Consider the following 24,604-nt stretch of genomic DNA (forward strand, 5'->3'; position numbering starts at 1 on the left):
TTCATACGTTTAGTTCCTTCCCCATTATCTATATCAGCCAGAATGTCCTTTTCACAGTATTTATTTGATTACTTACTCCTGCCCATCATACGGTCTTTATTCATGATATGTTTTCCAGTCAACATATTTTACTTCTCCTACTCTTCACAGAAGTAACTCCTATGTATATTTCCATTCTCAATTTTAGTGTCACCTTTTTAGTGATTCCTCACAAAGACAAATATATCTATTAAAGAATCTCACAACACTGTCTACTCCTATAGCACATGCATAGTAAACATTTTGAAAAATAAATAAATAAAAATAAATAAATAAATGAATAAATAAATAAATAAAAATAAAATTTTGAATTTCTTCATGTGGATATTTGTTAAATGTTTATCGCTCCTTTCCTGCACCATATATATACTCCAGGCGAGCAGAGATCATATCTGCTTTTATGCTTCATTGTAGCTCCCCGACCCTCCAAAGTTGCCAGACACATAGTAGGCTCTCAATTTACTCTGCTTTAAAGTTAGGAAAAATGAAAGGAGGGATGGAAGAAAGGAAATAAGTTATATTCTTTTTTAGACATTCTTGAGATTATTAGGGACATGAAGCTGAGATAGACAGCCTTTACATATTAATCGTCCAAGTAAGAGAGCTAGATACATATCCAAAGCCCCAAGAGGGACAAACTGTGAGTGGACTGTACCACCAGTACTGAAAAATTGCAGAACTGGGAGTACAGAAGTATTGTTACAGGAAATAACGAAGATCGAATGAAGTCAGTGGCCAAAAGAAGGTGAGAGCTAGAGAAACTGATGCAAATATCAAAGAAAATTCTAATAGTCTGGGTGGCTCAGTGGTTGAGCATCTACCTTTGGCTCAGGGCCCGATCTCGGTCCTGGGATGGAGTCCCACATCAGGCTCCCTGTAAGGAGCCTGCTTCTTTCTCTGCCTGTGTCTATGCCTCTCTCTGTGTATCTGTCATGATTAAATAAATAAAATGTTTTTAAAATTCTAATAGCAAAAACTATTAGAATCTATCAACAATCAGGGTTATTATGATTAACTCCCAGATAATGGCTTATGGATGTGCCTTCTCACCTATGATATCATCATCATGGTAGGCTGCATGAGAGCAGGACTTGCTAATTCCAACAGAGTACATTTTTAAATAACTGTATATTTTCCTATTTGTTCTTCTATGCTTTTCACATTTTGTACCTTTTTACAGTTTGCTATTTAAGTGTGTTTTTTTAAGAAATGAAAAGTATAAAAGAAGACATTCAAAGATATGTAGGTATCTTTGGAAAATATTGATAAAGTTGGGAACCTTCAGTGTGGCTTGATTTCCAGATGGTAAATAACAGTTTTGAGATCATGGACTATGCAGGCCTTCTGCATTAGGACTTTTTAATATACTTTAATCTTCTCCCAAACTCCTCAAAATAGATGTTATTCCTATTTTTCAGATGAGGAAACCAAGGCTCATAGTCTTAAGAGTTCTATGGAAATAGTTCTTTTTTAAAATTTTTTTTTAAATTTATTTATGATAGTCACAGAGAGAGAGAGAGAGAGAGAGAGAGAGAGAGAGGCAGAGACACAAGCAGGCTCCATGCACAGGGGGCCTGATGTGGGATTCGATCCCGGGTCTCCAGGATCACGCCCTGGGCCAAAGGCAGGCGCCAAACCGCTGCGCCACCCAGGGATCCCTATGGAAATAGTTTTAAGCATGTCTAAATTTCATGTTGTTTCCATGGGGAAAATATTAACCTTGAAGCTAAGATCCTCCTGCGGCGCCTGAGTGGTGCGGCCGATTGAACACTGGACTCCTGTTTTCAGCTCAGGTTCTGATCTCAGGGTCCTGAGATCCGGCCCAGCTCCAGCTTCACCCTCAGCACAGAGTCTCCTTAATTTTTTTTTTTAATTTTTATTTATTTATGATAGTCACAGAGAGAGAGAGAGAGGCAGAGACACAGGCAGAGGGAGAAGCAGGCTCCATGCACCGGGAGCCTGACGTGGGATTCGCGCTAAACCACTGCGCCACCCAGGGATCCCTCAGCACAGAGTCTCCTAAAGACTTTCTCTCTCTCTCCCACTGCCTCCTCCTTGGCACACACGTGCTGTCTCTCAAATAAATAAATCTTAAAAAAAAAAAAAAAAAGAAAAGAAAAGAAAAGAAACTAAGGTCGCCCTTTCTTTATGAAAGATTTCTCATACATTTGCTTTCTGGAGTTGAAACATTTTAAAAAGCAAAAATGGGGATCCCTGGGTGGCTCAGTGGTTTGGCGCCTGCCTTCGGCCCTGGGCGTGATCCTGGGGTCCTGGGATCGAGTTCCGCATCAGGCTCCCTGCATGGAGCCTGCTTCTCCCTTTGTCTGTGTCTCTGCCTCTCTCTGTCTCTCATGAATAAATAAATACATAAATCTTAAAAAAAAAAACAAAAATACTTTTACATCCCCCTTCTTTCGTATAGACGAATGAGGGGGTACTAATGTGATATAGAAACTGCCTTGGTAAATAAATGTATAGAAAATATCTTTCTTTAGGATGGATTTTAAAAAGAGCTAGAATTGTATTTTTCAAACTTTAAAGGAATACATTTCTTTAAATGAGATCTTACACAAAACTGATAAAACAGATAAAAGAGGAGCTGCCCTGGCAGAACTGAGGGTGGAGGAGCTTCATGGATCCTGAACTCCCTTCCAGTCTAGCAGTGGTGCCCTGGGGCATCCCTAGGAAAAAACTGCAAAGCCCTGAGGAACACAGGGTTAGAGCTGTGCATTCTGAGTGCCCAACAGGGAGGGGAGGCTAAAACCCTTGGGGTAGGGGACAGAGAGCAATCAAAGGAGAAGTTAAGTATATCCTTCTCTTCATTTTTAAAATATGGCTGAACTTTATTTAAAAATTCATACTTACCTTGTTTTTTGTCATTATTTTTTTCCACACTGCTTCCAGACATTGGTAACCAGGATACTTGTTTAGCTACCTGTGTGAAAAGTAACTGAATCCCAGCTGGTGGATTCCAGGGTGCTGGTTTTCTCCTCTTCCGATACTAATTGACCAATACATCTCGAGAGTTTGGTGTGGAATAGGGGTACTGCTTGTTCAATTATGGCATTCAAAATCATATCTCAGCACAGGCATGTATACTGTTTTCTGATATCCATTTTTTTAAACAAATCTGAACTAATTTCTCACTGCCATTCAAGTCCATGTGTATATCTGTATTTAGCTAAGTTAGCATATTTCCCTATTATTCTTCCTTAATGTGGACTTATTTTCTTTCTTATATACCCAGAATTATGGTAAAGAATGGTAACGACTTTTACATCCTAATCATATATTTACTTAATGATTATGAAACTACTAAAGGAAAATTTCCTTTTAATATTAATTCTTCATTACAGATGATGATGTAAAGCCCTATGTGAAAGGTTTTATTTTTGTTAGTATTCAGATCTTATAACGATACTCCATGATATGTTATCTCCATCTCTATTTTTGCAGATGAGATCATTTGTTTAGTGCTTAATCATATCAGTGTGACCTAATTTGTTTTTTTTTTTTTAGTTTGCTATTTAAATAGACAGGGAATATTAATTCTGGTATTGGCCCCCCGAAATATCAAATTAAGGGCTCATTTCTGCCATTATCACATGAAAAAAAATATGGATCTTTTTCAACAGATCAATATTGAAATGATAGAATTTGGCTCAGTTATTGAAAGTTCTTAAAGAATGCAGTGCTGTATAATGACACTGTCCAAAATAAAGGAAGAAGAATCACGGATTACGGGAAGACTCCTAAAATTTGATTTTATTTCAGAGAAGGCTCCAATATTTATACCATTTTTATTTAATAAGACTAAGTTTCATAATCATTAGAGTCATGCCCATTTGCGTAGTGATAAGGACACATATGCTGATTATTTGTAAAGTTATGAGATTTTTGCTTAATTAGAAATCATATTTCTAAACAAAATGTCAGATTTTTCCATTGGTGATTAGCAGAGATCCCACCAGCTATTACCCTTATATTTTTTCTACATAAGATATCAAATATCTGTACTCTGTAGATACAAAACAAAATAAGCACAGCATTTCATTTATTGTTACTCATCATTCTTTGATAATTCCATAATGAGATCTAAACAATCTTTTTCCAATTCAATTGAAGAAACACTTAGTAACTATAATTCTCTAAAAACTAAAAAAAAAAACAACACATATAGTAAATGGAATCTTGGTCCTTTGATTTGTTTCCAATAGAAGATGACTGAATATTAGATTCTACTTTCTAATATTTTGTCCATTCCTACATTGTTCAGTCTTCATTCATTCATGCCTTAACTCATTCAGCCAATATTTATTAAGAACTCACTATGTTAAGGTATTGTGCTCATCACCAATGCATTATATGATTGACATGATGAATACTTTCATATGTCTTAGTGGAAGAGATACAAAATTAAACGGGCAAAAAATAAAGTGTAATAAGTCCTGTGATAAGGGAAACTCTAAATGGTAAGACAATACATTGCACAAGCACAGGAAGCTTGGTCAAACACTGAATACTTAGGTCACATTCATTGGCTTTTTTTTTTTTTCCTCCTCTAGCAGATGTGTTGATGCTCTGCCTGTATTCCCTTGTTACTCACAATTCTAAGTAAAAGTCTACAGCATATAACTGGAAGTACTTGCAACCCCTCAGGTGTGTGAGGCCAGAATTCCTGATGAAATGATGCCCCTAAGTGCAGCCCTCAACCAATAACCGATGGGATTTGAAGATAAATATCTAAGCTTCCTAACCCTCAGGTAGAACATCTCCTAGGTATATTCTGCACAGTATCCCAGAGTTCCTCAGTGGGATTGTTCCTTGGTTGCCCACAGGAGTAACCTGATCAATAACGAACCCTTTGTTGGCTTCTTTGCCTTTCCTATGCCATGCCTCCCCTCCCTAACAGGTGTTTCCACAGTCACCTTCCAAATAAACTGCTCACATTTAAATCCTTGTGTCAGAGTTTGCTCCAGGAGGTAGCTATCCTATGATATCCACACTCCAAAACCTACAGATGCTTCCTAAAACTTTTTTTTAAAGATTTTATTTATTTCTTCATGAGAGACACACAGAGAGGCAGAGACACAGGCAGAGGGAGAAGCAGACTCCATGCAGGGAGCCCGACGTGGGACTCGATCCTGGGACTCCAGGATCACGCCTGGGCCAATGGCAGGTGCTAAACCACTGAGCCACCCAGGGATCCTCTGCTTCCTGAAACATTTTTGACTCTTGAGTGCTAGTCAATCAGTATGATGTCTTTTACTTAACACCTTCAGATGAAAGAAATGAAGCCCATTAAACTTTACTACCAAATCCATAGCTAAATACAGTTTTGTTTTTTTTTTAAATCCAAAACCACTGATATTTCTATAAAATCATGATAACCTCTTGCCACTCAGCCAGTTGATCTCAAGGGAAGAAATATCATGTCATATGAAAGCATTTCTAATTATCTGAAAAAATAATTTCTCCACTACATAACTGAAATTGAAACATTAATCTTAAACACTGAAAGGCAAGAATCTTGCCATTATTCCTGGCAAGCCACATTTATTCAGCCATATAAGTAACTTGATGTCTGAATCCCTATGTAAAACATTGCCATGCAGAGTAAAAACTGAAGATTTCAAATCTTAAGACCTAATTCTTATAATCAAAAGCATACATAAAGGAATGATAAGCATGTATATTACTAGATTATCATTTAGAATAGAACTAATGGCAATCACAAACATATAACTGATTTTCTTTTATCAATCTTTGGCATGTCAAACTATGCAAAAATTACCAGAATAAAAGAAGAAAAAAGTGCAACTTACACTGCCATGTATTTTGAGTTAGTGGTAAAAGCAGATTTGAGATGTTGTCTTCAGGACAGAAAGCACAGGTTTTTTTATATATATCTTTCTGGTATTGAAATGAGTCTTTGACCATTTATAGAAACTGCAGGTAACTGCATCATGAACCACTTGAAGTATAGCTGAAAACTGATATTGTCTATTGTTTCACATAGAAGATAGGTTTTTATATTCTTTCTCTTAAAATATTTTGCTCAGTATCTACTCTATGCAATGATGCTTTGTAAAATTTTTTTGATAAATAAATTTATTAGGACAGTACTGAGTGCTTTTAGTTGATATGAAGCACACATTAAATATACAATAAATGCATTAATTAATTGACAAAATGATAATTTCTTTATATATTCAAATATTTATACTCTGCTTTGTTTCAAAAAGAGATACTTGATAAAAATATCTGTACTGAAAAAAGTTTAAAATATGTTTATTTCAGATATCAAGACAAAGGAAAAAGAACAACAGAGAAAGAATAGTCAACAGTAAAATTAGGTTGCCAAGAAATATGTAAATGTAAACGGCCATAGACTTTATGGAGGATCCCAAATTTGTTGCTAAGAACCCTTTGCTGATATGGTCTATTCAGTCTTGCAGTGCAATTCTGTACCTTTTTATTCTGAAACTCTATACCTCTTGCATGGATTACTTCCACAAGCTTCCTAGCCTTCTGGTTTCCTTGAGTTCCACAATGGGTATACCCGGCAGGAGAGTATAGAGAAGCAAGAGAATGAGGTCAGGGTATTAATTTCTTTTGCTCTTACCTGTGGGATCTCCTCAGCATGGCTGTGTTCTTCAAATGTGAGTCACTGTTTCTTTGAAGAAAGCCTTCCTCTCCATATACAATAGATTTTGAGTTCTGATCATCACTTTATTCCTCATAACTTCAGGCCTGCGGTTGGCAAAATCTTTGCTGTTACAATCCCAGGATCCCTGTACCATCCCTAATGGCTTCCCTACAGGCTGCTTACACCTTTGCAAATAGTCCCTTCATTAGGCTTTTTGAAATTTTCTACCCTGAGCATGACATTTATTTTCCTTTGAGACCTCAGTTATACAACCCCAGCTTCTAAAATAAAGGAATAATCTAGAGAAAAATCAAGGTGTGCAATGTTTATCAGGTTCAAAACACTAACAATTGAAAAATCTATTTTAGTAAATGTATTAATCTTCTGAAAGAGAAGTTCATAGCAAATGCATTATCATGGGCACACATAAAATTAGCTTTGCATGATAAATGTGTAATATCTTCAATAGCAGTTCAACAGTAAGTTAAAAAGTAAATGACTGGTTTTTAAAGCATTCTTTATGTAAGTAATAACTATTATGCCGAACATACGGATCTTAAGTGATTTAATCAGAAAAAAAGATTGGTTTTGTCTCCTACTGGCCCTTGAATGCCCCTTGATGGGACTGGATTTCCCATGCCTCTGGATGAAATCTATGGGAAATATCATAATGTTGTGGTCTTATTTAGCTAGTCATGAAGATATTTATTCCAATGTAATGATTTAAAAAAATTTTTAGCTCTGCCCTACAATGAGAATGTACTTTTTTTTTCCCCCTGGCCTTTCACTTCTACGTGTCCTTCTACATCTTTCTTACTATGATTTATGTCCCTTTCCAGGTGGAATAGATGAAATGATTAAGTATTAGAGGAGGTAATAAAGAGAGCAGGGAAATTCTTATTTCATTGATACTGCGGTGGCACTTCGGTGCTCTGAAGTTGAAAAGTGTTTAGAATTGGTCATTTGTTTCAGGGAGTGCTTCTCCATGTTCTTTAGATTCTTTCCTTTATTCCCAACCTGGGAATGGTCCCAGGGTTTCCTTGCCTATATTTTCCTTGACAAAGAATTTTTTTTTTCTGGTCCAGCTAAATATTATCACTTCTTTATATCCTGAGCATCTGGTACTTTCTAGCTTATTAATTAATGGAGTCCTATTTGCTTCACTAAGAGAACCTTTAGGTGGAATGTATGACAAGTTCATGAATGTTCTTTCACACATAGCCCCAAGGGGAACATTCACATATTCAAATGCCTTAGAAGCACTTTGAGAAATGCAGTTAGATACTAAAACACAATCCTCAGTTCTAGTGCCAAAGACCACTTCAGGCTGCCTCTTATCTTTGATGTTTCTGTGCAGTGGGTCAGATCCCCAGATAGCTTCCCTCTTCCATCTTTAAACAAAAAGAAAAACATCTACAGGTGACACACGGTCCTGTAGGTGAACTCTTTAAAAGTTCCTCTCCATTGGGGTGCCTGGGTAGGTCAGTCAGTTAAGCCTCCATACTTGATCTCAGCTCAGGTCTTAATCTCAGAGTTGTGAGTTCAAGCCCCATGTTGGGCTCCGTGCTGGGCATGGAGCCTACTTAAAAAGAAAATTTAAAAAAAAATAAAATAAAACTTCTCTCTCTTGACTTGAGACTGAGGAGAAGCACCAAGAAGCCCCTTATTTTGAAAACGCAATACTCTGTTACAGCACACAATTGGTTCTCTTCAAGAAGTCTTTCCTAATCACCTACTCCCAAAAGTTCTGTACCTTCAGTATCAGTGATATCATCTCTTTCTGTAATATACCTCAACCAGCACTTCCATTTTTATACCTTATTATAAACCCTAATGGTCTAATGTATGAGGATAATTCTGTAAATCCACTTTATATGAAGCCCAAATAATGTCATCTTTCCATCACAAAATCTACAAACCTACTTGCATTCTTACCCATTGAACTCATTTTCCTTTATTTTATGATAGGAAATATATATCTATATTGAAGGGTAAACCCCTCCATATTTCTCATGTGACCCTCACCTCTCCAGGACTCTGATCTTATAATGATCTCTTATCTGTCCTTTATCTTCAGTATGCTCTTAGAAAGCACCATGTGGTAAAGACTGTATTATTTCTGTCTGCATCCAAAGATAATCTAGTAATTTCCATCCTAAAAACACTGTAATTCGTCATCCCCTGCTGGAGCTGGACGAATCACCTAGCTCCACCACCGCTCTTTTCCAAGATCTCCACCAGTCAAGAGACAAAATACAAAGTATAAGGCATAATAAAACAACTTGACTCAACTGTTATGTTGGTCCTTCTTTATATCAACATTAGAGGAACCTAGATATGTACATGTGATAGCAGGGATAGGTCTTTCCATTGAGCTAAAATCTATAGTAGCAAAAAAGAAAATAGTCTAATGTTCACCACTAAGAAAATTAAACAAGATACCAACTCATAATGCATCTTCACTTTGAGTGCTATGCATCTATTAAAGTTGATGATAAAGACGCATACATGCTGATTTAGAAAAATCTCCAATACGCAGTTCAATATGCAATTAAGATAAAAAAAAACAGACTGCAAAATGACACATATATTTTGCTACAATTTATGCAAATACATTGCAAAATATCACTATGCTTTTTTATTTGAATGCACATAAATGTATAGAAAGTTTCTGTGAGCATAACTTCCAGAAAGGAAACAGCACTGGATTCAGGAATGTGATAGATTGCGAATGGCCACATATTCTTTGCAACTCCTCTGATTAAGAGGTCGAGTATATCCCTCTACTCATGGAATCTGGATTGGCCTCAGGACTTGCATTCTCACATTGTTCAACTTCCAAGGCTAGGTTTCAAAAGGCCTTGCTGCTTCTGTTGTAGCTCTCTTGGAACCCTGAGACTACCCATTTGAGGATGGAGAGAGAGGCACAACCTTCCACACAATCCCCTCCCTCCCTGCCATCTCAACCCTCCCCGCCATTCCATCCATCCCAGTCATCATAACCATCCCAACCATCCCCACCACCCCCATCCTCCCAGCTATCTCAGCCATCCCAACTGAGGTACATCCAAGTGAGTGAACCCAACTGATACCAGGTAGAGCAGAAACCAGACTCAACAACTGATTCCAGATGAAATTACTGACCCACAGAATAGTGAGAAATGTCTCTTTTTATGCAGAAAAAAAGATAATGCAGGGTTATTTTTCAAAAAGCATCTTATTTTGACATGTAATTTCTAGAATATTTTATAAGGAGACTATATCTTTGTGTTGTGCAATTAGCATTTGTTAAAAAATAAGAATACTTGATACAGAGAGAAAAATTGTATAAGATAGCCCTCACCAATTACCTTAATGGACTAACCAACCAAAGCATTATATATCCAGGTTCTAATAAGAGCTGAAGCTCGTTTGGGAGGTATTTAGTAGTCAAAAGAGGAAGCAGAACCGGACTCAACTGCCTTTTCAGTATCCTTATCCTCGGAGCAGTTTATTTGCACAGTTTAGACAGCCCCTTCCAGAGTAGACTCTTCTTCAACTTTTGTTTTCCTCAGGTCTCTGCTAGAACCTTTTGTTTGTGAAAATGCCAACATATGAGCATTAGATCTTAGGAGTCATTATCTAAATAACTGGGTTTTAATACAACAACCACTGCATCCCTGGCAATGACTAGCATCAGTATTGTCTTAGTACCGATCTCTGGGGTCACCTGGCTGGCTCAGTCAGTGGAGCACACAACCCTTGATCTCAGGGTCGTGAGTTCAAGCCCCACCTTGAGCATAGAGATTACTTAAATAACAAAACAAAACAAAAACTATGAAACTCAAACTTGATATTCTCTACCAATGTGCCCTTGGGCAAGTTACTTAACCCCTCCATGCTTCAATCTGCTTATCTACAAGTATAATAATAACAATACCTACTTCATGGAGTTCTTATGAGAATTAACATATGGAAAACATTTAAAATAGTGCTTGGTACAAAGTGCTATGCAAATTTTAGCTGTGAAAATGTTTGTCATAATTATTTTCTGTCATTGAAAGTTGGCACCTGAGTTTTAGTGATCTATCTTGCTCCAGCTTGCTTGAGTTGAGTTTGGGTTCATTTTTTTCACTTTTTAAAAATTGTGGTAAAATAACATAATGATTAATGTAAATAACATAACAGTTACCAATTAAACCGTTTTTTAAAAATGATTTATTTATTTATTTATTTATTTATTTATTTATTTATTTGACAGAAAGAGAGAGAGAGCACAAGCAGAGAAATGGCAGGCAGAGGGAGGGGGAAAAGCAGTCTCCCTGCTCAGCAGAGATGTGGGGCGGGGCTCTATCCCAGGACCCTGGGATGATGACTTGAGCTGCAGGCAGACTGACTGAGCCACCCAGTTGCCCCCATTTTAGCCATTTTTAAGTGTACTGTTCAGTGTTATGAAATATATTCACGCTGCTAAGTAACCATCACCACCTTTCATCTCCATAAACTCTTTTCATCTTGTAAATCTGAAACTCGATACTGATTAATTGATAACTCCTCATTCTCCTCTCCCCCATGCCCCTGGCAACCACTATTATACTTTGTCTTTACGATTTTGACCATTCTATATCTCATATAAGTGGAGTCATACATTATTTGTCCTTTTGTGACTGGCTTATTTCACTTACTATAATGTTCTAAAAGTTCATCCATGTCACAGCATATTTTGAAGTTTTTTTCCTTTTTAAGGCTAAATAATATTCCATTGTGTGCATATACCACAATTTGCTTATTCATTCATCAGTCAATGAACATTTGAGTTGTTTCCGTGTTTTAGCTATTATGAGTAATCCTACTATGAGCAGGAGTGTACAAATAACTCTTTGAGTCCCTGCTTTCAATTCTTGTTGGTAAATGCTCAAAAGTGGATTCTCTAGATCATATGGTAGTTCTATTTTTAATTTTTTTTGAAAAACTATTATACTGTTTTCCACAGTGACTTTACCATTTTACATTCCCACCAACAGTGCACAAAGGTTCCAATTTCTTCATGTCCTCACCTTTTCTGGTTTTTGTTTTTAGTTTTTGCTCTTGTTTGATAGCAGCCACTCTAATGGGCGTGAAGTGCTGTCTCATTGTAGTTTTGATTGGCCTTTCCCTAATGATAAGTGATGTGGAACATTTTTTCATGTGTGTATTGGCCATTCATATATCTTTGGAGAAACATCTATTCAAATACTTTGCCCATTTTTAAACTGAGTAGTTTGTAGATTTTTTGTTGAATTTTAAGAATTCTCTACATTTTCTGGATATTAATCCCTTATCGGATATTCGATTTGCGTTTATTTTCTCCCATTCTGTGGGTTGCCTTTGGAGTCTGTGGGTAGTATCTTTTGGTCTAGAGAACAGGACCCTTTTTTCCCACCCTGGCTCCCACAGCAACATGAAAGCTGCTCCATGAGCATGTGCATAGCTATCTGCCACATGGCAAGGGGCTGGGGCTGGGTAGCTGCCAATGAGCTAAGAGCTGAAACTGACCAAAATTAGCAATTTATCATCCAAGTCTTCCCCTGGAAGTTGCAAGCCTTCAACGGACTCTAGAGTTCCAAAATAGTTGTATCAAGCAAATCCTGCCATGCAGTTTTTGTCTAGGCTCGATGCAGGTTCTTCATGAGTCCTACTCTGCCATCTTCCCAGAACCCTCTTTGGGTTCATTCTTAATAGTTTTGTTATGTTTAATGGTCAACTCATTACAGTTAGGGCTTATTTCTAATTTGCTCAACTTTATTACTTTCTTAGTAAATCTAATTTACAAGACACTAAAAAAATACTTTGCAATTATAGTGAGCAAAAGGATTTCTAATCCATTACTCAGAACAATACTTTTATTTTCTTATAGAAGTCATTGGTCTGTTGCATTTTGGAGTTAGGTATAAAATTTTAACAACCCAAAACTAAATAGTTCCCTTGCATGTCCCAAAATTAAATGCATACTCTTGAGCTTCTTGCCCAGTGGAATAGCAAATGTTACATGGAAGATTTTACAACCTCTACATGGAAGCCAAGACTATACAAAAGTTCACACATTACAGAGAGCAGTGAAAAGGGAAATATAAAACTTGCTGTGGCTTAAAGTTTGTGTTGTAGACCAACACACACACACACGCACACACGTAAGAGTGATCACTAGATTGATCATTTTAAATACTTAAATATCTACCTTAAATATATAAATATCTAAAATCAAGTTAGTATTACTGTCCCCTGTCTCACTAGGAGATACACTCAAATCTATTCTTTAGGATGCCCTCATATAGCATTATCCAGGTATTGATGTTGACTTCTCTTTAACCCATCCTAGTTCCACGTGGGATCAAAGGAAAATCAGGAGAAGGTCTGAACAACTTCCTATTGCTACTGAAGTTTTTCTCTATAAGTTGTTAGAAAACAATGAGGAGGTGAAATACCTAACTTTTTTCTGTCCTTCATGTAGACTATGGATCAAATAAACCCAGGCTTCCTTGCACGGAAAGGAATGTGCCAGAATAATATAGGCCTAAATTAAGAGTACAATAGACAATTGACTTTTAGATAATTTTAAACGTTACATCCAGATGGAATGATAGCCATAAAGTTTTTGAAGGAAAGTAAGATAATAAAAACTGGAGTATTTTCTTCAGAATTCTAGTAAACAACAGTTAAAATGTGTCATCTTTATCAGCTCCTTTGCTTATATGAGTATTAAAGGGGGGTAAGACTTCCAGGTTCCAGTTTGGTATGTAAGAAGCTTTGAAGTCACCACTCCACCCTAACAACAAGTTTGGTAGCATCTTACAAAGCTAAACATAATATTAACACACAATCCTCAGCAATCACCTTCTTTGGTATTTACTCAAAGAATTTAAAAACTATGTCCACACAAAAATCTGCACACAGATATATATAGCAGTTTAATTTATTTTTTAAGATTTTATTTTTAAGTAATCTGCACACCCAACTTGAGCTTGAACTCACAACCCCAAGATCAAGAGTCAGATGCTCTACCAACTGAACCAACCAGGTGCCCCTATAGTGGCTTAATTTATAATTGCCAAAATGGGGATCCCTGGGTGGCGCAGCGGTTTAGCGCCTGCCTCTGGCCCAGGGCACGATCCTGGAGACCCGGGATCGAATCCCACGTCGGGCTCCCGGTGCATGGAGCCTGCTTCTCCCTCTGCCTGTGTCTCTGCCTCTCTCTCTCTCTGTGTGTGACTATCATAAATAAATAAAAAATTAAAAAAAAATATAATTGCCAAAATGTGGAAGCAACAAAGATGTCCTTCAGTAAATGAATGGATAAATAAACTATGGTATATTCACATGATGAAATATTATCCAGTGGTGAAAAGAAATGAGCTAGCAAGCCATGAAAAGATTTGGGGGAAACTTAAATGCATATTACTAAGTAAAAGAGGCCACTCTGAAAAGGATACATATCATATGAATCCAACTGTATGACATTCTGGGAAAGGCAAGACTATGGAGACAATAAAAAGAGGAGTTGTTGACATGTGTGGCTGGCAGAGGGACGAACAAGTGGAGCACAGTTGATTTTTAAAGTAGTGAAAATACTGTATAGCGTTATAATGATGGATACATGTCATTATACATTTGTTGAAACCTATAGAATATATGACACCAAGAGTGAACCCTGAGGTAAACCAAGGACTTTGGGTGACTATGACGTGTCTATGTAGGTTCGTCAACAACAACGAATTTTTTTTTTTTAAATGTTTATTTATTTATGATAGTCACAGAGAGAGAAAGAGAGGCAGAGACACAGGCAGAGGGAGAAGCAGGCTCCATGCACCGGAAGCCCGATGTGGGATTCGATCCCGGGTCTCCAGGATCGCGCCCTGGGCCAAAGGCAGGCGCCAAACCGCTGCGCCACCCAGGGATCCCAACAACAACGAATTTTAAAGAAATGCTAGCAGCTTCTTAAATCTATTTACAAAAAGAAGTATGTTTCACATATAACAAATATATATGGAAAATAATATCAACCCCCCCCAAAAATAAAGTATCTTAATTACTTTTAATTAACTTCCTTAACTTGTGGCTGTATGCTCTTTTATCCATAGTCACATAAGCAAACACGGCACCCAAGTTCACCCTAAGTGAGACCTCACTGCCTTGCAGTCTTCTTTGTCTCCCATCCCTTAATAGTGCAGTTGGTTGATAATCTCATTGGGCATCATTTTCTACATCTTAGTTTTAATGGTTATGTATTATTGCAGAAGATTGTCAGTTACCTTTTGATTACTAATATTTTCCCAACACTTATATTTTAAATACCTCAGCCATAAAAAAAATACCTCAGCTATGAGATTCCTTCTGTATCAATCTTTGCACACAAGTATGATCATTTTCTTCAAAGAGATTATTAATAGTCAAGGGGTCTCTACACTTTAAAATATTTGAATATTTATCTCAAGCAAACCAGTATCAGTGTGCTCTCTTATCAGCTGTATCCAAAAGGGCCCATTTGCCCATAAACTGGACTCCCTGGAGATAATAGTATTGGTTTTAATGACCAGTTTCATAGTTGACATATTGTATTTCCTTCTTAATTCAGTACCCCTTCATTGGATGACTGGTATTTTATCACAGTCTACATATGATTATTGGCCATTTAGTAATTTTGAAGAGTCTATGAAATGTGACTTGTTTTTTTTCTATTGGTCTGTTCAGTTAATTGGACTGGTAAATCAATAGTCCTTATATGAAAATTCTAGGTGTGTCTATTTAAAGAGAGGGTCTGAGATCTACAAAGGTTTAAGTATTTTTCTTTGGACTGAAAGTTCTTAAATTCTTATCATTATAGAACAGCTATATGTGTACACTTTCTGATCTAAACATGTAGAAATTATTAAGAAAATACTTATATAAAAAAGGATGTAGGTGTCCATGGGATATGTGAAGATATATATATATATAGATAGATAGATAGATAGATAGATAGATAGATGATAGATAGATAGATTAGATAGATAGATATATCCATCCAATATTATATGGGAACCCTGAACATTGAATGGAAGCTAAACTCTTGAGGTCCAGAATTTTTAAGACCAGAAATTGGCAATGAGGATTGGTCTTAAACTACTTTCAGGGAATTGGAATCCAAAAGACTGAACAGTGGCGTGGAACGAAGCCAGTCTCCCTGCCTGAATCCAGGGCCAATGCTGTGAATCCCAGCAACTAGTAGCTTGCTTGTGACAAGGGGAAAAAATAAAACCATAATGGGAAAATTGACAAATGTAACTACCTCAACATTTAATATTCTGTTAAAGAAAAAGATGACATAAAAAGTTAAAAGACAAAGATAGCCTGGGGAAAGTTCTTTGAACATACATCAAACACAGTATCAGAGCTCAGGATATCTAACAAACTGTTGCAAATAAGACACAGACAAACAATTCAATAGAAAATTGGATACGGGATTGGAACAGGCACTTCACAGAAGGCAAAACCCCAATGGCCTGTAAATATAAGGAAACTGTTTAAACCACACAAATATGGAGGGATTGGAGAAGTGTCATCTTTGCTCTCGTTGCTAGTTTTTAAACTGTTTTTCTTCCTTCTTCCTCAGAACCCCAGATCTTCTGAAATTTGAGCTGTGAGTCTTCATGAACTGATGCTCCTCTTAATGCTTTGATCCACCAGCAGGCTATGTCACTTCTTATTTACCACTGTGAGCAGCAGACAGCTTACTCGGTTCCTTTTTTTTTTTTTTTTTACCACATCTCATGTCATAATGTACTCAGACAGTTCAGCCTCTGTAAGGATGATCTTGCCTGCACTTTGTCCCCACAGTTACCAAACAACCTGCTGCAATTTTCACGCCCTCCATCAACCTCAATCTCTGATTCTCACGCCCTTCGTATTTACTCATGGTTGCGCAGCTCCAAAATCTCTGCTGCGGTCTTACCACACTCCAACAGAGATTCCCTACCTTTTTAGTCGATCTCTAGTCTAGAATTTTATCTTCTGTAATTTTTCAAGCTCACCGAGACCTCCAGTTTGGTATATCATTTATTATAATTACCTATTAACCTCACGGCTTCACGCATATTTTCTTCATTATCCAGCGTGGATTTTGTGTTCCAAATTGTAGTGACTCATTTCATTTCCATCATCCTTCTTTCCCTCCATAGCACACAACTGGCAAACGTTCAATCTCGGCTATAACTAGGCAGTTTTCTTCTCAATGGTTTTCCCTAAACAGATGAAGGCTGATTGGAAGATAGTGCACATAGGAGTGGGTCTATTTACTATTAAATTAACGATTATTAATATTAAAAAGGCGCCCTCTGCTGGTCAAAATTTCCTCAACACTTTTCTGGTATATGTATTTACATTTTCATTCTTCCAGATTATTTCACATAGTGTACTTATCTTTTATTTTCTTATTTTTATTTGTTTTTTGTACTTATCTTTTAATCTTTGTATATGTCTCCCCCCTAAAACTGTATTGAAAGAAAAAAATTACAGATAAAAATAAGCCAGTAATTTCCTCATGTCTCACCAACAGTATTACCAAATCATCTGTATCTGTATGTATTCACTGCTTCTTCTCACGTTGCAAATGAAATAAATTGCATGCATCAAAGCCAGTTCCCCTAGGTCCTGCCCTCTCTCAGCATCTCAAAGACTTAATTTCTAAGTTATCACATGCTCTTTCTCTCTCACATCATCAATTTATCTCACTCTACTGGATCATTCCCACCAGCATGCAAATATATTCTTCTCAAAGAAACATTTCTTAATTAGCTAAAAAGATAAAAACAACTTTAGTTTCTAAAATAGGAAAATAAAATAAATGGATACATGAGTTACTTGTAAGATATTTTTTAAAATGAAATAGTTCTTTGAGTGCTAATACAGAATGTTCCCAAGAAATAGGAATTCACACACACACACGTGCACGTGCGTGCGCCTACAAACATGTGCACACACATACATATATGCTTCTGTTTGTACACACATTTAAGGTTTTATGCATTAGTGCATGAAGTTTCTGGGAGTTACATCCCACATTTTTAATAATAGTTACTCGTAGAAAGAAGAGTGAGATTAGATTGTGGAAGTAAGATTTATAACTTTTTAATTTTATATATCTCTGTATTATTTGCAGAAGTGTAATTCTGTAAACTAATCTGGCAGTAATGTAGGGGGCGAAGTAGAAAAGATATCTTAGTTACATAATTCAAGTTATTATTGCAATAACAGTTCAAGCTTCAGAGGAAGATAAAGGGAAATTAATATTCATTGAGCTCCCACTACCTCCTGTGCCTGACTTTTACATATAGCATCGTATTTATTCACTTAATTTTTATGTATAGCAAGTAATGTGATGCCTTTGACAGAAAGAATAATTCAGTGCCCCTATCTGGTTTGTGGAAGGTGATGGTGAACTCAATGCTTAAAAAGTTCTTGCCTTTCAGACTATCTTCCCTTCTCAATTTAAGGTTGACCCACGTTGGAAATAAACAACAAAGTTCCTCCTTATTATTTTATAGGAAGAGCCAACAAATCAGAAAGAGTAGCATATTCTAAGGGCTAAATACATACTTGTTTAATTAATCATAGATGAATCTTGATCAGTTCACTTTTTGCTTATATAAGAAAATAAACACAAAATGAATGGTGAGCCACCTGATTAGAATTCACCATGGTAAGTGTCGGGTCTTTTATGAAATAAAGACTGCATACAATTACACAAACCTCAAATTCATTTTTTTTCAATCTTTCAAGAATATTCTTTTGCAAAGAACAATAGGTTCCCAATTATAAGTATAGTTGTATTGGTGTGGTCTTCTCTGTGATTAGACAATTCATTATTATTCTATTAATTAGTGTAGTGATTTTTAACCTCGGCTGCACATTAGAATCACTTGGGGAGCTTTTAAAAATCTCATGCCCAGGAAGCTGAACTCCAAACCAATTACCTCAGAATCTCTGGGGGTGCGACCCAGGCGTCAGTCCTTATAAAAGCAAGTTTGAGAATCACTAATTTAAGGGAAGTCACATGATTTGCCCTCAAAACAGGCGATGAGAATTCTTTCATCAAAGCTACTACACCTCGGAAAACTGTGGCATGCAAAGTAAGCAGAAATATCTGCTTTTTCTTTTCCTTTTTGAAGAAAGTTATCATTTTAAATGTGGAACAGAAATGAAACAGAAGGTTCGCCTATTAAAATGTAATTCTGTGTCTTCATTTAGGCACACAGCCTGAGAGGGTGTCAGTAAATTGTATTTATTTGGGAAAGGTTGCCATCTTATAAGTAGCTTCAGCTAAAGATGGGATTTGCCCAGGGCAATAGTACAATTAATGAAGATAGAGAAGTGCTAAATCACAAGCCCGGTGATTTGTGTTTTGATTGACTTCATGGAATTGTGAGAGTTACATTTTAAGTCTGATCCTCACAGGCTTTCTATAATCAATTACAGCCTAAAATAATCATTTCGGCTTATTAAATCTGAACTTGTGAATGCAAATACATGTATGTGAATACAGATTAGAATTTGAAGATAAATGGAAACTAATACTTCCTGTATATTTGATTTCTCCTTCCAGCAGAAAGAGTAACTCAATTGCATGTTTAATTTTCCTTCATTAATTGTACATTATACTTTTAGATGTTCCTTTAATATCTATGACTCAGGATGTTGTACGTTATTATTCTACACAAGCATAATATTCTTAGGAGATTTTGCATGATTTCCTGAGGCATCAGAATAAATTTTTCAGAGTGATATTTTTTTCACGTAGCTTCCAATTCATAACATTTCAGAATTCATAAAATTATATTCATAACTTAAATTATGTACTTAATTTATTAATTGTATCCATTCAATTCAACAAATATTTTTGATAATAAACCACATCTCAATATTATGGTCATGCTGGGGTCTATATAAGAAAAAAATATACCAATGGTCTTGCTCTAAAGGTACTCAAATATTTTGAGTCAACATATGATATGCATGAGAACAAAGAAATATATAAAAAATTAAATATGTTCACATAGGAATATACTATACTCACATAAGAAAATGGATAGCAGGTAAAAATTTTAATTCAATTACCCTATGGTTAGAGCTTGTGTTGGCTTTGAGCTTACTTATATCAACAAGACAAAATGACCAGTGTCTTCATAGGCTTTACTGACTTGTGTGTGTGTGTGCACATGCATGTGCATGTGTGTAGAAACATAATTATTGCATAAGTGTATTCATTAAAACTTGATCACAGAGGAAGTACATGAAAAGCACACACTGGGAGAATATTTTCCAGAAGGAGCTAACCTCAACCTATGGCAGAACCTGGGAAAACTAAGTCCAAATGAATCTACTTAACTGTACAGTATTTGTGGCAAAGATCCAGAGGAGGAAAGGCAGTGGGGGGAAAGTACAGCGTGGTGAGGTATATGTTCCTACCAGAGAGTGGCAAGTATGTTGCCTTGAGTATACTAAACGGTATCCAAATAGAGATTAGAAGATATGAAACAGAGATAACAAATAGATTGCCTGACAGAGAGAAACAAGGAAATCCAGGTAGGGCTAAAGAAGTAGGGCAGGAGAGTGATAAGGCTAAGCCAAAGTGGATTATGTGTTACATCAGGTCTGCATGAGGGTCTTGCTCAGTGGTGTTTTCACTGGCAAAACCTGGGTGCCTGAGTTGGCTATTGAAAGGGAGGACCCCTCCTTATAGGAGACCACTCTTGGTTCCTGGGGAGCACACTTCCACTTCTGCCCACAACAGGTCAGCATGTCTTCATGGAGAGGGGTCGAGCAGCATCAAGTACTCTAGTCGTGCCTACTCTGGTACTGCTGCTAGATGCAGTAAAGTCTTCCCTATACCAAAAAAGCTAGATAAATACAGTTTTGACTCCCTGGAAGACATCCCCACTGCTCTGAATTTGAACTCCAGTTGCTTTTCCCATTCCAAAACACATGGGTCTCCTCCCACCACCAAAGTTTACAGCTACCTCTAAGAATATAATTACTTAGCAAACTTTTTTCAACAGTTGGGGGAGAAAGTTACGGCAAGGAGAGGCCCTTCATCATCATTACATTGAGGACAGTTTTAACTAATGATCCCTCTGGCTGCGTGCCAAATTTCAAGAGAGCTGATTAGCACTTTGAAGGTATCAGGTCTTGTTCTACAACCCCAGTAGGTAGTCTTTGAGGAATTTTAAAAAACAAGCATGACATGGTTGATTTTGCTTTACAATAAAATATAATTCTAACCCCAGTATAAAGTATTAATTAGAGGTTCTAATTTAAGATGTCATATAAGAGTATACTGCTCTCTCCTACTTCAAAAGCATAGGAAAAAAAAGCAGAAAAATTTTGTATTTTGTAAATCATAGCCAAGACACAACACAAAAAGGAAACAATGAGGAAACCCTGAAAAATGGAAAAACAGAAAGGAATATTTCACATACCATAAAGGACTAGATTAATCTGAAGGAACTTCTGCTGAAAATATCTAGAAATTTTGAGTAAAATATTCAACAAAGCCTTAAGTGCAGAACAAAATTTACAATATATTAAGAGGGTATCTCCACAGATTAAAAAAAAGGCATAAGAAATGAGAGCCTCGGTGATGTTAAAGGTAGATGGAGTCATTTAAACTTTATGAGTTTATTTGAGCATTTATTGATTTGAATCCAAATCGAAAGTGGTTAGGAACACTCCATCAACAAGAACTAAAGGAGAGATTTTTAATAGAGAAGACATGGAAGCAAAATAAGAAAATTGATTGACTATAGCTTAAGTAGTTGCCTTATTTGGGAAAGCCTATTTGGCTGTGTGTGATTGGTTGTTCTTCAGTTTCATTTTCTAGGATTCAAATGTGTTGACTCTGGCCTAAGTTTTGGTTCGCTAGCTTAAGCTACCAAGACATTAGGGCTACTCAGTCTAATGGAGTCCTTGCTTCAATACTTTCACAGTGGTAAATGGAGGCAGAGTCTTTGATTTCTCCTAAAATAATTTTATAACTTCGCGAACCGAAAGGCTCAGGCCAGGCCATAATGGCTAAACAGTACCAGAATTCAAAATAAAGGCATGCATGAAACCCCTGAAAGATTGTCCAAGAAAAGACTCCACCTCCAATGGAACATGAGGGAGGAGGAGGAGATTAACTGCTGGCAAACAAAGGGAGATGAACCAAAATTTGTATTTACTAACTTGGACTTTAGGTAAGAAAGCATTCATTAATATTTGAACCACATTCTTGCCATGATGAAGTTTTAGAACTTTAATTTAGACTGCTTGCATTGACTACCCAGAAGCTGAAAGGACAAACATTATATGTTCTCATTCATTTGGGGAATATAAATAATAGTGAAAGGGAATATAAGGGAAGGGAGAAGAAATGTGTGGGAAATATCAGAAAGGGAGACAGAACATGAAAGACTCCTAACTCTGGGAAACGAACTAGGGGTGGTGGAAGGGGAGGAGGGCGGGGGGTGGGGGTGAATGGGTGACGGGCACTGAGGGGGGCACTTGACGGGATGAGCACTGGGAGTTATTCTGTATGTTGGTAGATTGAACACCAATAAAAAATATATTTATTTTAAAAAATGTAACAAAACCTGGTACAGGACTGTTAATGGCGCTGGGTGCATCTAAGAGTAGCAAATATAAAAATCCTCAGGAAAATGTACTTTCAAACCAAACCTCAATGGATTCTCTCTACTAAACCCCTGCTGAACAGGAGTTCACAATCTATAATTAGAAAAGACAGTAGGAATCTGTCACTGTAGGCCAACGTCAACAGAATTAGCAAACAGCAGAATTAGAGGCCTGGGTTATTCAGATAGCAGAATTTTTGTTTATAGGTGTTAAACTGAATATGTTTCACACGATTGCATAAAGCAGAAAGGATAAGATTTTAAGAAAAATTAATAAATCAAAATGGATTTTAAAAAGAGAAATGATAAAGCAATAGTAGTCAAGGTCTCAAATTAGCAGGAAAAAAACAACTGGTGGGTATCTTAAAATTGAAAAGATCCCCTGAATGCAGAATAGACTAAGTAACTTTAATAAATATATGAAAAATAACCTGTCCTCAAACCTGGACATAACATAAATTCAGAAAAGTGAGAATAAAGAGAGAATTCCTAAAAACTTCTAGAAAAGGAAACAAGTAGCTTATATTCGCAAAGGAGTACAAGTCAAGTAACCAGGACAATATCTTATTAATACTGAATGTTAAAATAACGTGAATTAGTTTTCAGAGATCTGAAGGAGAGTAACCTTGGACTTAGAATCTTAACCATAGGGGGCGCTTGGGTGGCTTAGCGGTTTAGTGTCTACCTTCTTCCCAGGGCGTGACCCTGTGGTCCCAGGATCAAGTCCTACATCAGGCTCCCTGCATGGAGCCTGCTTCTCCCTCTGCCTGTGTCTCTGTCTTTCTCTTGTGTCTCTCATGAAAAAAATAAATAAAATCTTCTAAAAAAAAAAGATATATGTTGGCAAATCGAATTCCAATAAAAAATATACAAAAAAAAAAAAAAAGAAAGAAAGAATCCTACACTTAGGTAAACCATCACTGGGCAATAGAGATAAACAAAAACAATTTTGAGTTGTGCGAGGTCTCAGAAAGTGTCTCACTCACAGATCCATTCTGAAAGAATTATTCGAGAATTTACTCCAAGAAGAAGGAAGAAAAAGGAGGCAAAAGTGAGATGGTATAAGCAAAGACATAATAAGCAAAGACATAAAAAGCACTTACTGTTAAATTGTAAAGGCTATGGTTTTAAATGCATGGATTAAAAAACAAGTTAAGATTGAAAATAAACTAAGTTTCCAATTCAAGCACCAGAAAAAGATGTTAATGCAAGTTTTGATTAATGAAAGAACATAAAAGAGTAAGAAAGATCAGGTTGATCACTAAAATGGAAAACAAAATCAATTTTTAAAGTTGTGATTAAGCAAATAGAGTGAAAACACACAAAAAAGTATTTGCATTTATTTTCTGTTTAATTCCAGAAAACAATCCTAAAACTCTATGTGCCTGATAACATGGAATCATAACATAAAAAGTGAATGACTTTTTCTCTTCGGGGAGCCGCGGGCTTTGGTGCAGACATGGCCAAGTCCAAGAACCACACCACGCACAACCAGTCACGAAAATGGCACAGAAATGGCATCAAGAAACCCCTGTCACAAAGATATGAATCTCTTAAGGGGGTAGACCCCAAGTTCCTGAGGAACATGCACTTTGCCAAGAAGCACAACAAGAAGGGCCTAAAGAAGATGCAGGCTAACAATGCCAAGGCCATGACTGTGAGTGCTGAGGCTACCAAGGCTCTTGTCAAGCCCAAGGTGGTTAATCCCAAGATCCCAAAGGGCGGCAGCTGCAAGCTCAATCTATTTGCCTACATCGCTCACCCCAAGCTCAGGAAACATGCTCGTGCCCGCATTGCCAAAGGTCTCAGGCTCTGCCGGCCAAAGGCTAAGGCCAAGGCTCAAACCAAGGCCTAGGCTGCAGTTGCGACCCCAGCTCTGGCTCCTGCTTCTACTCCTGCAGCGCAGGCTCCCAAAGGTGCCCAGGTCCCCAGAAAGTCTCCAGTGTACAGGCTTCTGCTTGCCAGTGTGAGGACAGAAGGACTGGTATGACCCCTGGGCTTCCCTCTGCATGGGCCTGGTGTCCTCCTGTGCTATTTGTACAAATAAACCTGCGGCAGGACCTGTCAAAATAAATAAATAAATAAATAAATAAATAAATAAATAAATAAATAAATAAATAGTGAATGAGTGAATTAATGAATGAGTGAGTGAATGAATGGTCAATTCCAAAATCAGATTGAAGGATTTTAACTTATCTCTCTTAAAAATTTATGTGTTGAGCAGATAAGCACCAAGAATGTAGAATATTTGTGCACC

General features: G+C 36.9%; 1 pseudogene; it reads left to right on the plus strand.

The window, feature by feature from the left end:
• LOC140627487 (large ribosomal subunit protein eL29 pseudogene) overlaps positions 1–24,352 on the plus strand; it is an 88,628-nt pseudogene extending 64,276 nt beyond the window's left edge.
• Positions 24,353–24,604: the final 252 nt, after the last annotated feature.

Source organism: Canis lupus, chromosome X (genome assembly GCF_048164855.1).
Source record: "Canis lupus baileyi chromosome X, mCanLup2.hap1, whole genome shotgun sequence".
NCBI classification, from domain to species: Eukaryota; Metazoa; Chordata; class Mammalia; order Carnivora; family Canidae; genus Canis; species Canis lupus.